At 35.8% G+C, this 12,453-nt stretch overlaps 1 long non-coding RNA gene across 1 annotated transcript; it reads right to left on the bottom strand.

Moving 5' to 3' along the window:
- Positions 1-10,878: 10,878 nt before the first annotated feature.
- Positions 10,879-12,429, bottom strand: LOC122134192. The gene is made up of 2 exons (XR_006161942.1): positions 11,144-12,429; positions 10,879-10,963 (listed from the first exon to the last, which is right to left on the bottom strand). It is a non-coding gene; the product is annotated as an uncharacterized LOC122134192 (long non-coding RNA).
- Positions 12,430-12,453: the final 24 nt, after the last annotated feature.

Genomic DNA, 12,453 nt, shown 5'->3' with positions numbered 1-12,453 from the left:
GGAAATTTGATCATACTACCCTCCTCCTAAGATCCCTTCACTGGCTTCCGATTAATTTTAGAATTGATTTCAAAATTGTATTACTGGTCTTTAAATCATTAAATGATTTAGCACCTTCTTATTTGTCCGATCTACTTCATCCCTACCTTCCCACTAGAGGCCTTAGATCCAAAGATAAGCTCCTCCTTCAGATTCCCACAACCATGGCTAAAATCGAGGGGTAACCAAGCCTTTGAAGTGGCCGGCCCAACACTGTGGCACAAGCTCCCACTCCATATTAGATCTGCCTCCACTTTGTCTGAGTTCAAATCATGTCTCAAAACTTATCTATTCTCTGTTGCTTTTAGCTTATAAGAGTGTTCTATCATAAATTGGTTTGCTACTATTTGTGTACTTTATAAGTGTTTTGTTTTAAACTGTTTTGCTGACTTTAGAGTACTTAATCTTTTTTTTTTCTAACTGGTACAGCACTTTGGTCAGCCTGTGGCTGTTTTTATTTGTGCTTTATAAATAAACTGAACTTGAACTTGAACTTGAAAAAATTAGATTGTGCCATAATGGTGCACTGTTACAAAATCTGAAGGGTCCTCCTATCAGATGTTCAACTGTTTTCCAGGTTCTAATAGAATTAGCTATAACCGGTCCAAATTTGTAATTATCACCTTTTTTCCCTGTGCCAGCAAATAAAATATCATGAAGTCTGTTTAGTTTAACCATGTCAGCTTCAATCACTCCCCATGACACTTTAGATTGAGGGTAAACCCAATTATGAAGAGCCTTAGGTTGGAACGACCAATAATACAATTCAAAATTTGGTACAGCCAGACCTCCTGCACATATAGGATGCTGTAACGTGGTAAGTTTGATTCTGGGGCGCTCACCATTCCATATAAAATGGGAAAGTATAGAGTTTATCTCCTTAAATTAACCTGGAGGGGGAGAGAGTGCCAACACAGAGAAAAGTAAGTTAAGCCGAGGTAATAAATTCATTTTAACTGTGGAGATTTTACCTTGAAGAGAAACTTTAAGATAATTCCATCTTTGGATATCACTTTTGATCTTAACTAGAATATTATTAAAATTGTCTCTGGCAATCTTATGTATGTTTTTATATATGGTAATGCCCAAATAGATGAAAGAATCCTTAATAGGAATAAATGGGGGAATTAAACTTAACATTGTTAATTGGCATTAAAGCAGATTTGGTCCAAATAATCTTGTATCCTGATAAACCACTAAAATTATAAAATTCCTTAATTATATCAGAAACTGAAATATCAAAGTGATCTAAATACAAAATAATGTATTCTGCGTACAGTGAAATAATATGACTGTGAGCATGGATCTTAATCGATGTTACTTCAGATCTCCCGATGGCTTGTGCTAGTGGTTCAAGAGATAAACAAAACAATAAAGGGGAAAATGGACATCCCTGCCTCGTAATAATTCAGGGGGAAGACTGTCTAGACCTGGCGATTTGCCTTTTTGTAGGCTTTTTAGTGATTTTTGGAGCTCCTCCAAACTTAATGGGGCCTCCAGAGATTCTTTATTGATCTGAGAGATCTGAGGTAATTCTAATTAAGCTAAATACTGTTTACAAACTGATTCCTCAGAATCTGTTTCAGCTTTAGACAAATTTATATAAAAATCTTTGAATATGTCATTGATCATCGTAGAGTTCGTGGTGACCTGACCATCTGATGATTTTATTGCGCTGATATATGCTTTGGACTCACATTCCCTCAGCCTAAGAGCCAGATGAATTTTCGCTTTTGCAAAAGTGGAAGAAAAAACTATACAGAATCCTTGTATTGTATACTTAGTCGTTTCCCACAGTATTTGAGGATCTACATCACATTTCGTATTTATTTCATGAAATTCCTTTATATGTTCTTTTAGCGAATTGATGAAAGTCTGATTGCTTAATAATGATATATTAAAACGCCATCTAGGGGCTTTGGCTTTAATATTGGAAAGATGAATTTTACACAACACAGCAGAATGATCAGACAATAAGATTGGTAATATAGAGATGGAGGAATTAGACAAAATTAGAAATGGACTGAGAAATATGTAATCTATCCTAGAGAAAGTCTTAGGCCTGTTAGAAAAAAAAGTAAAGTCCTTAGAGGTGGTTTTCAGAATTCTCCAAAGATTGATTATATTGAGTTCAGTAATAAATTTATTAAGCAACTTAGAAGATGGACTGGCTGTTGTATCAAAGTGAGATTTTTCCAAAACAGGATTTAAATCTAAATTTAAAGCATTAAAATCACCACCCACCACTAATGGGCAATCAGTCTGCTCAAGCAATGTATTGGAAATATTTCAAAAAAATGAACTTTTACCTCGTTCGGACCATAAATAGAAACCAATGCTATCTTGTCATTATGTATTTTGCAACGGATATAAACAAATCAACCCTTATCACTTCCGGTATGTTCAACTGTTAGCTGTAACTTCCTGTTAACTAAGATAAGCACACCCTTAGTTTTATTGCAGGAGAAGGCTGCCAATTTATACTTGTTCTGGAAACGTGCCACGTCAGATTGTTTTAGATGCGTCTCTTGTATCAGTGCACAAGAAATCAATTTTAGGTGTAAATATTCTAATATACGGGTTCGTTTGATAGCAGAATTTAGGCCATTTACATTCAATGATAGAATATTTAGAACATTCATTGTATATTCGCAATCCCAAAATTGTATCTAGTAAATTAAGAAAAACAAAAGCAATTCCATCCTGTAAATGACATGTAAACTCTGATACGCACTCTATAAACCAAACCACCTGAATGAGTAATCCTTTTAAAAAAAAAAAAAAATAAATAAAGATATTGATGTCTGTTGTAGAAAATAAAAATAACCCAGAAAAGGGAACAATAAACAACTTTAAACAAGAACCAAAACAGACCACACATTACCGAGAATATAGGTCTGACTAAAAAACAGAAAAATGTTTTGATACGTGACCAGTCCACTCCAACGCAAAACATGTGCCCGAAAGGCCCATAGTGTCAAGAACTAGTAATCAAACCTTCTCTCCAGTAGCCCCAAGAAAAGATTTTAAAGCTTACCAGTGACTAGACTAGTGTGCAGTATAAAGAGTACAAGAACACAGCAGATACTTAACAAGTGTCCATGTCCACCATGTTATTCTCCTCTCCTGGGCAGTTAAGATCAGCACCACCATCACGGTCGTTAAGTTCCCCTCGCTGGGCAGAGGAGATGGAGACGGTATCTGTTGCCTTCCCGTTGCTCTGTAGAGCTGCAGCATATGTCTTCTTCTGTGAAAGTGAGCTGATAAAATACTCAGCTTTCTGAGGAGTTTCGAACATCATCTGCTTACTGTTGTGCCATAATTTAATTGCCGCTGGATACATGAGAAAAGGCTGCAGACCCAGTACTGTCATCTTCTTCAGGATTGGGCTGAAGCTCTTTCCTTTGACCGTTGTGACTGAACTAAAATCAGAAAAAAATAGTAGCGTGACATTGTCCTGCATGTATTTCACTGGGTATGCCTGCCGTGCACCCTTCAGAACCACTGATCTGTCTTACCATCTTAGTGCATGAAAGATGAGAGTATGCGGCCGATCTGAGTTACTTTTTCTTCCATCATACACGCGATGAGCACGATGCAGGAATTCACTTGAAAAGATTAGCTCTGAGAAAGCTGGCTGCGTCGGAGCCCTCCGCCCCCCCCCCCTCCCCCTATATTATTTTTTATTATTATTTTATTTTTTATCAGGTCTGTAAGGCAATTTGTTGAGTTTAGGTTTATCATTGTGAAGTGCTCCCGTTCAAACCCCGGATGGCAGAAAAGATTAGTTTTCCTTATTTTATAACAGCACAACATTTTGTTGATATAGTGAGAGCACACAAATAAAACTAGCCCCTTTACAGTTTAGAATGAGGTATTACTCTTACCTTTATGAGCAAAAATGACTGCGTATTAAGTTGTTTCCACTGTTTGAAAAAACTGCAAGTGATCGCGCCGGCGCATCCATGTCCTGCAGAGCGCGCTTTAGCTTCAACTCTCCACACAAATGTCTAGGTTGAACATTTAAGCTAACATTGTGATAGGCTAGAACTGTTTTATGTCTATAGATTATATTTTATGCATGTCGTGATGATTTGAGAAGGCTAAATTGATCAAATAGAATGTTATTGATGATATTGCTCCAATAATAGTCAGTAAGAAAACAAACAGACAGAAATCAGTTTGGAGAAGATCAACAGCAGTTCAGACTATGAAAAAACAATGCAGAAAAGCCGACCGGATGTGGCGGAAGATGAAACTTGAAATTCACTATAGCATCTATAAAGACAGCCTTCATGCTTTTAATGTGAAACTAGCCACAAGTACAAATAAATTTCTTCTCAAACCTTATAAACAGTAACTTAAACAACACTCGTACTCTTTTTGCCACTGTTGAGAGACTGACAAACCCCCCAAGTCAGATTCCCAGTGAAATGCTCTCAGTTAGCAAATGCAATGAGTTTGCTTCCTTCTTTTCTGAGAAGATCATTAATATCAGGAAGGAGATTAGCACATCCTCAAGCAATGCAGAGGTCAGACAGATTTGGACGCAATATCACAAAGATACTATGTCTATCTTTGAAGCAATTGATAGCAAAATTTTGGAAGAAATAGTGCAGCACCTAAAATCGTCAACCTGCTATCTTGACACACAAGGCTTAATTCTTGCACCACTCTTGTTTAGCCTGTATATGCTCCCACTAAGTCAGATAATGAGAAAGAACCAAATTGCCTATCACAGCTATGCTGATGATACCCAGATTTACCTAGCCTCATCGCCAAATGACTACAGCCCCATTGACTCCCTCTGCCAATGTATTGATGAAATTAATAGTTGGATGTGCCAGAACTTTCTTCAGTTAAACAAGGAAAAAACTGTTTAACTTTACTTTAGGATTGATTTTAAAGTACTTTTACTCGTTCATAAATCACTCAATGGCCTAGGACCTAAATACATTGCAGATATGCTCACTGAATATAAACCTAACAGACCACTCAGATCATTAGGATCGAGTCAGTTAGAAATACCAAGGGTTCACACAAAACAAGGAGAGTCTGCCTTTAGTTACTATGCCGCCCGCAGCTGGAATCAGCTTCCAGAAGAGATCAGATGTGCTAAAACATTAGTCACATTTAAATCTACACTCAAAACTTGTCTGTTTAGCTGTGCATTTATTGAATGAGCACTGTGCGATGTCCGAACTGATTGCACTGTATTTTACGTATTCACTGTATTTTATGTAAAATCATTTTCTATTTTTAACTGTTTTAAATTCATTTAAAAAAATCAAAATTTTAAATCATTTCCAATGTTTTAAAATGGCTTGTTTTATGTTTTAAAATTGCTTGTTTTATCTTTGTTATTATTTTTCTTCATGATTATTTTACTTTCTTTTATGAAAAGCACTTTGAATAACCATTGTGTACGAAATGTGCTATATAAATAAACTTGCCTTGCCTTGCCTTGCCTTACAATATATATATATATATATATATATATATATATATATATATATAAACTTAACATATAAAAAATGCTCCAAACATTTTTCTAAATTTACTTTATAAAAAAAATTAAACGAAATATAATCACTTGTCCATTACATACAACTATTTTAATAGCTGAAACAGTAGTATAAGCTGTTTTTTGGGAAAATGGGAAAAAAGACGGGCTAGGGCCTATATTTGAGGCCCCTGCAGGGCTCTAATCCACTTCATCCAGCGCTGTTTTGTTCTCATCTTTAGTATAACCAGCAGGAGAGCAGTGATGTGTGAACTGAATTTGGTGAATGTACAGTGTGTTACAGTAAAGTTATTAACTATTATGTCCAATAACGGTGAAGTTATTAACTAGTTTTCATAATACAAAATCCTAAAAAATGTGCAAAAGCAATTAATTTCAAAATGAGTGTTGTAGTAGAACCAGCAGGAGAGCAGTGATGTGTGATCTGAATTTGGTGAAAGTACAGTGTGTTACAGTAAAGTTATTAACTATTTTTCATAATAAAAAATCATACAAAAATGTGCCAAAGCAATTACTTTCAAAATGAGTGTTGTAATATAACCAGCAGAAGAGCAGTGAGGTGTGAACTGAATTTGGTGAAAGTACAGTGTGTTACAGTAAAGTTATTAACTATTATGTCCAATAACAGTGAAGTTATTAACTGTTTTTCATAATAAAAAAATCCTAAAAGAATTGCAAAAGCGGTTATTTTCGAAATGAGTGTTGTCATTTAACCAGCAGGAGAGCAGTGATGTGTGAACTTAATTCGGTGAAAGTACAGTGCATTACAGTAAAGTTATTAACTGTTTTTCTTAATACAAATTCATAAAAAAGTGTTAAAGCAATTAATTTCAAAAAGAGTGTTGTAGTATAACCAGCAGGAGAGCAGTGATGTGTGAACTGTATTTGGTGAAAGTAAGGTGTGTTACAGTAAAGTTATTAACTATTTTTCATAATATAAATTAATAAAAAATGTGCCAAAGCAATTATTTTCAAAATAAGTATTGTAGTAAAACCAGCACGAGAGCAGTGATGTTTAAATTGAATTTGGTGACACTACAGTTTGTTACTGTAAAGTTATTGATTATTTTATTAGTAACATTTTTCACATTATGCATTTTGCAGACGGTCCCTTCGGACTTGTCTCTCAGGCGCCAGTGCATTGCGATCAGCGTATTTTGTACAGAGCGGAGGTAATATTGTTTTGAGGAAAACTGGCTTGTAGCTCGTCTTCTACATCGCTACGATAGAAAAGAGGCGTCATTTGTGTATTAAAAATGTTTTGCTTGCGAGTTATTGAGCCGGAAAAGTCGAATCTGTGAATATCTTGCCAACTTTACCGAATTTCCTCATGTGCAGCTGCCTGAACTCAATCTAGCCGGTCACGTGTCTGTTTCGTCGCGCTAGCTAACTTTTCAAGTTCTGCTCTTAGCTCTTTAACAGAATTGTTGGTCGCTTGTATCTCCATATGTAGGTCACGCAATGCTGTGGTAAGTACAGAGTCTTTCGCATCTCTTACTGTTGAGGCCACAACCGAATCCAAAGTACTCTGTTGTTCTTTAAGTGTTAGCTTGATACCGTTAGCAATGGCGCCATCGAGGTCCTCTCGGGAGATGGTGGAATCTTTGTTTTTTTTCTTTATTGGTGATTCCTCGATCTCTCTTTTCCAATTGTCCTTGATCGTTGAAGTACTCACGATGGGTTAGATAGAGAGTGGTTCTAAATTTCTAATCTATCAGGATTATAGAATATTTGACAAAGTGAGCATAGCAAAGGACTATGCGTGTATCCCAGTCCAAGAGTCACATGATCCGCCCTCACTTTTGTTATGTCTTGAATTCAGACTGTAAAAATCTGGGCATATTTTATTGGCTGAAATATAATGTATTACCAGCCTAACCTGACTAGATGGTCTCAATAACACACTTTACAATAAGGTTCTGTTTGTTAGCATTAGTTAGCTACATTGCATGAATTAACAATGCATATAAAGCATTTTTTTTTTATTAATCTTAGTTAATGTTAGTTGCAGCATTTACTAATATTAAAATCTTAAATTGTGTCTTCTAATATGGACAGTTGTTTTTAACTAACTTACAGTAAATGTTTTAACAGATGTTTTGCTCATTGTTAGTTAGCTAATGCTGGTTAATGCGTTAACTAACAGTGGGACATTACCTCTTGGTTTAGGGAGGTTTTCCAAGATGTGTACTGGTTTGCATGGGGTTTGGCTCAGTTGTGCATAATCCAAACAAAATTTCTGACATTAACAGGGTAAAATCCTGCAACGTTATTAACAATATCCTTCAACAATATGTAGTTAAAATGTAATTAATTGCATATTGACTGGGTGATTGTGTTTTTATGTGTGTTTTTTGAGATGTGCCAGCTGCAGGCTATATTGTGGTAGAACAGCAAAATTGTGTGAACAAAAGGTCTCTGTGGTGCCCTGTTGTTGTTTGTGCCATCATCTGCAAATCTCTCCATCCAGCTGATACTAGAGAAAGTCCTCACACTCATACACACACTCTGACAAACAAAAGAGTGTAGTCAATTCATACAAACACTGAATTATTTTAAGATGATTTTATTTATATATAAAAATCTACACTTAAAAACAGACATCATATGTACACCAAAAATAGAAAGATTGTTAAATTCATTTGAGTAAAACACTGCATGTACTAATCTTCTCTAAGGTGAGACAACAATACTTGTAAACATGATTTATGTAATCCTTTTGCAAATGTTCTAAGCTTAAGCTGGTTCCTACGCTACAGTATTATTTAATATGGCTTGCATTTACTGTAGTATATGAGTGTAGTTGTTTCCTCTTGAACACCGAGTGATAAGTGGAGACTTTTGGCTTCATGTATTATTTACTTTTTCTCTACATTCAATGTTAAAACATTCAGTCAACAGGTTCAACCTGAATTATAATGGATGACACATAATTCACTGTATAAGATGATAGAAATACTAGATAAGTGATAGAAACAATCAGTGCAAAGACATGATGCAGAAAAATCATCATACACATTCATGAAAGAGAACATCATGTCGGCCATGTGTCTGTTTCAAAAACATCCCTTTTTTTCCAACATGTGGATCCATAACTGCATCTAGAAATCATCCAGAGAGCAACTTCTCTGAAATCTCACACAAATGCTAATCAGTGTAAAACAAAAGTGAATTATAGTAGCTGTCCTTTCAAAGGGATTCCTCATTTTGGCCAGGTTTTGTGGCATATATAAAACAGATTTCTCAGCTTTCACCAGATCAGACTTGATGTTATCCATAGAAAAGAAAAAGTCCAGTGGGACCAACCTGGGAAGAGTGACTCTCTATAGCCATTAGTCGGACATTCGTCAAGCTGACGTTTATCTGTCTCTCCTTCTGTCTCAGGCTGCTGCTGCTCATCCACAGGTTCATGGTTCTCTACATTCAGTTCCTCCTCTAAAGGCGGATTGTCTTGATCCTCTTCACTTGGCGTGGGGAAGATGCACTGATGCTCTCCAAAAGCACAATTCAGATCGAGCCATCGTGTGAAGAGGGATGAGGTGAAGGAGAGAAGACCTTCTGGCGATGACTGAACAGATGGGAAATCAGAGACATCTGGACTATCTGGAATTTTCTGTTTACAAAAAGATAGAAAAAACACTAACCACATGAGATAAATCTAACAAAACCTACAAATAAGAATAAAACATTTGCTGATACAACATCTGAGAAAACTGTATAGTAGCAAGAATTATGGTATGAACAAAGCTTGTTACAAAGATTTTATACAATCTTAGAAAAAAAGGTATAAATTCTGTCACTGGGGTAGTGTGTGTATATATATATATATATATATATATATATATATACATTATAGTAAAAAATATTAAAAAATAAACCATTTAGGTACCAATATGTATACTTTAGGTACTGATATGTACCTTAAAGGTTGCAATATGCACACTTTAAGGGTAAATAAGGTACAAAAGTGTAACTTTTGACAGCTTTTGTACCTTTTTTTTTCTAAAAGTGTATGAGAATATACCTCGCTTGCTATGTTGTCCAGTCTGTAAATCAGCTTGGTGATGAATGAGTATTTGAGGTGAACTCGACTGAGGTGCTGGAGGAGCTGTCTCCAGGAATTAGACAGGAACGCAGCAGCACTGAACACGCAGCACTAATGTCACACACAGAGAGAGACACACAAGACAGATGTCATTTTGAGTTTAGCTACTAGGAGAAAATTAGTTAGTAAACCTTTTGTATTTGGGTCAGTGACAAAGGATGGCTGAGATGATAAACCTGAAGAAAATTTAGTTAAATTACATGTTCAGTTACACGTAATTACAAGTTCTTAGAAATGCAGTCTATCTAATCTTGGTGCTTTCATCTGGGAAAAAGGTTTATTCTATATTCAACGTCATGTCAGTTTGTGCAACCATCAGTTCCAACCATAGAATATTTAAATACTTTCTTTGGACCATGAATTCAAAAGTGTATATAATCTAATCATTATTGACAAACTGTTTGTCAAACAGCATGAATGTCAAGCTTTCTTTAAGATTAAATACAATGTTTTAAAAAAATAATAATAATATTAAAAATCAAATGATCTAAAGAGGTCCAAAATCTGAATGCTGGTAACAGGCTGATTTTTATTCTGCAAATGTTTTTTTTTCTCTCTCTCTCTCTCTTTCTCTCTCCAATATTACAAACATTTTAAAACAATGTAACTTTGCATTTTTTTAAAGAAAAGTTAATGACATACTACTTATGTCAACTTATCTTTTTTCAAGAATTATTTAATTTATTTATTGACTTATTCATTTACAATATCCCAATAGTTAGTGAGCCCCATAAAATGTCAAAATCCCATTAAATCCAGAAACATAAAACACGTTCATTAAGTTTATTAAATTTACTGTCTGTAACCGAGCTGCACGTATAATGGATTTATGAATAACTTCAACTGGATCAGAAGAAAGAGCATCACACACTGACCCGCGGAACTGTCAGTCTTACCGTCTCATTGCACAGCGCGCTCTCGTTGAAATAGTGAGACACGACGTAGTTCTTTGGAAACACTTGTGGCTGCAACAGATATATATTACAATGTCAAATTTTACAGCCTTTAATAAAGATGAGCTATTTATTTAAGATGCACGGGCTTCTCATACGTTACCAAAACTGCAAAACAACAAGTTCAGTATAAAATCGACACGGGACAGATAAATGCGAACGCAGACTTCTTCAAAAAAAAAAAAAAAAAAAATCAAAAAAAACCAAAACCTCACAAATCCTTACGTTCGTGAAAGCATTATTTTTCGGCGTGTATAGAGGCTTGCAGATTTTTGATCGTCGTCTTCATAAAATCATCGCACCCACTTCCTTGAACAGTCAATATTGATAGAAGTAAGAGCACTGAAAGGCAAAGGTAAACAATGTGGGTTCAGAGCATTAAAATCCCTAACACTTTCAACACACCCACGCGGTTTGTTCTCTTAATGTCGCAAACACTTCACACACATACACACTCCCAAATACAACCATTTAATCATCAACTGAAGGACCTTCGTCGGTGCTGGACGTCTATCACGTTACCTGTTGGTGACATGCTTCTACCGGCCAATGTGGACCATATTCCCCATGTTCTGTTTAACCAAGTCGTTTTGCACGACAGATTGCTGCAGAAGGGGTTATGGAAGAATCTCAGCCTCAGTGGGTTTCCCAGCTGCTTCTTTTAGACACCAATAACCAATGTGTCCTCTTCCTCTCACTGCTGCACTTTCTCCTTGATCCCACAGCTGCTCTCCATTCTGACCCTCTGGCTCAATAGTCTGACACTTGGAAACTCCCAGTCTTCTGATGGACAAGATATTCCTCTGTCTCCAGTGATTTTAGTTTCCTGTTTCTTTCACTCTAACTTTCCTTCTTCATTTTCAATCAGTTTGTTTAGAAGCTTTATTTTCCAGCTGGCATGCAAGTGAGCAAGAGATTTGATCTGCTGTAGGCTACTCCTGAAGGATCAAACAGTGTGGAGGCAGTTTGCTCATTGAAAGTGAAAGTCCTGGCAGTTTAATATCTCTCCGCTCTCTTTAAAGCTCCCCACCCTCTTCTCCTCTTTTTATCAGTACTCTGTGCACGGCCTTTCCCGGGCTTTGTTTTGGTCTTTTCCGGGCTTAGTCATGCACTCTGGCAGTCTTTTTAACTTTCTGTTTTTAAATTAAGTTTTTAATTACATAGTTCTTAGTGCATCGTGTGTGCGTATCACTTAAAAAAAAAAAAATGTATTGAGAAAGTGTAGTAAACCAATTTGGAGTAGCTATATGAATAAAAAGATCCTTACATAAGCTGCTTATGGTGGAGGTACATATAGCACAGTATTAATTACATGATTTTAAGTTTTGTAGCACATTGAAACAAGCTGTAAATCTGTTATGGGTTTAAGAGGATTTCTACATAATCCAGAAACACTCCCACAACAACAATTACAGGGAAGATCTGTCAAAAATCGTTCTTCACTACCAGATGATCCTGATATTGGTCAGTAGCTGGTATAATCACTTTTTTTTAAAACAGCAGACAGACTTTATTTAGCATGTGTGAGATTAAAGTAAAACCCATTTATTTAAAATAAGGATAAATAAAATGACTCATTAATTACAAATTCTCATCAGAAAAGTCAGATGAAAAAATGTGATGTTGAATTTTAATAGGCATACAACAGGCAAGCCTCAAACAGTATCATGTCAACTGATACTTGGCCCAGTTTCAATGAAGTCAATGGACCATGTGCTCTATTAGGCACATAGTGAAAAGACAGAAAATGGACATGTCTAGTCATGATGGTAAAACAACATTCCATTTAAATGCACGTTAATAAAAAAACTCTTAAGAACCAACAACAACAA

This window comes from Cyprinus carpio, chromosome A16 (genome assembly GCF_018340385.1).
Source record: "Cyprinus carpio isolate SPL01 chromosome A16, ASM1834038v1, whole genome shotgun sequence".
NCBI lineage: Eukaryota > Metazoa > Chordata > Actinopteri > Cypriniformes > Cyprinidae > Cyprinus > Cyprinus carpio.
Note: the sequence above shows the minus strand (reverse complement) of the source record. Positions and strands in the feature narration are given on the sequence as shown.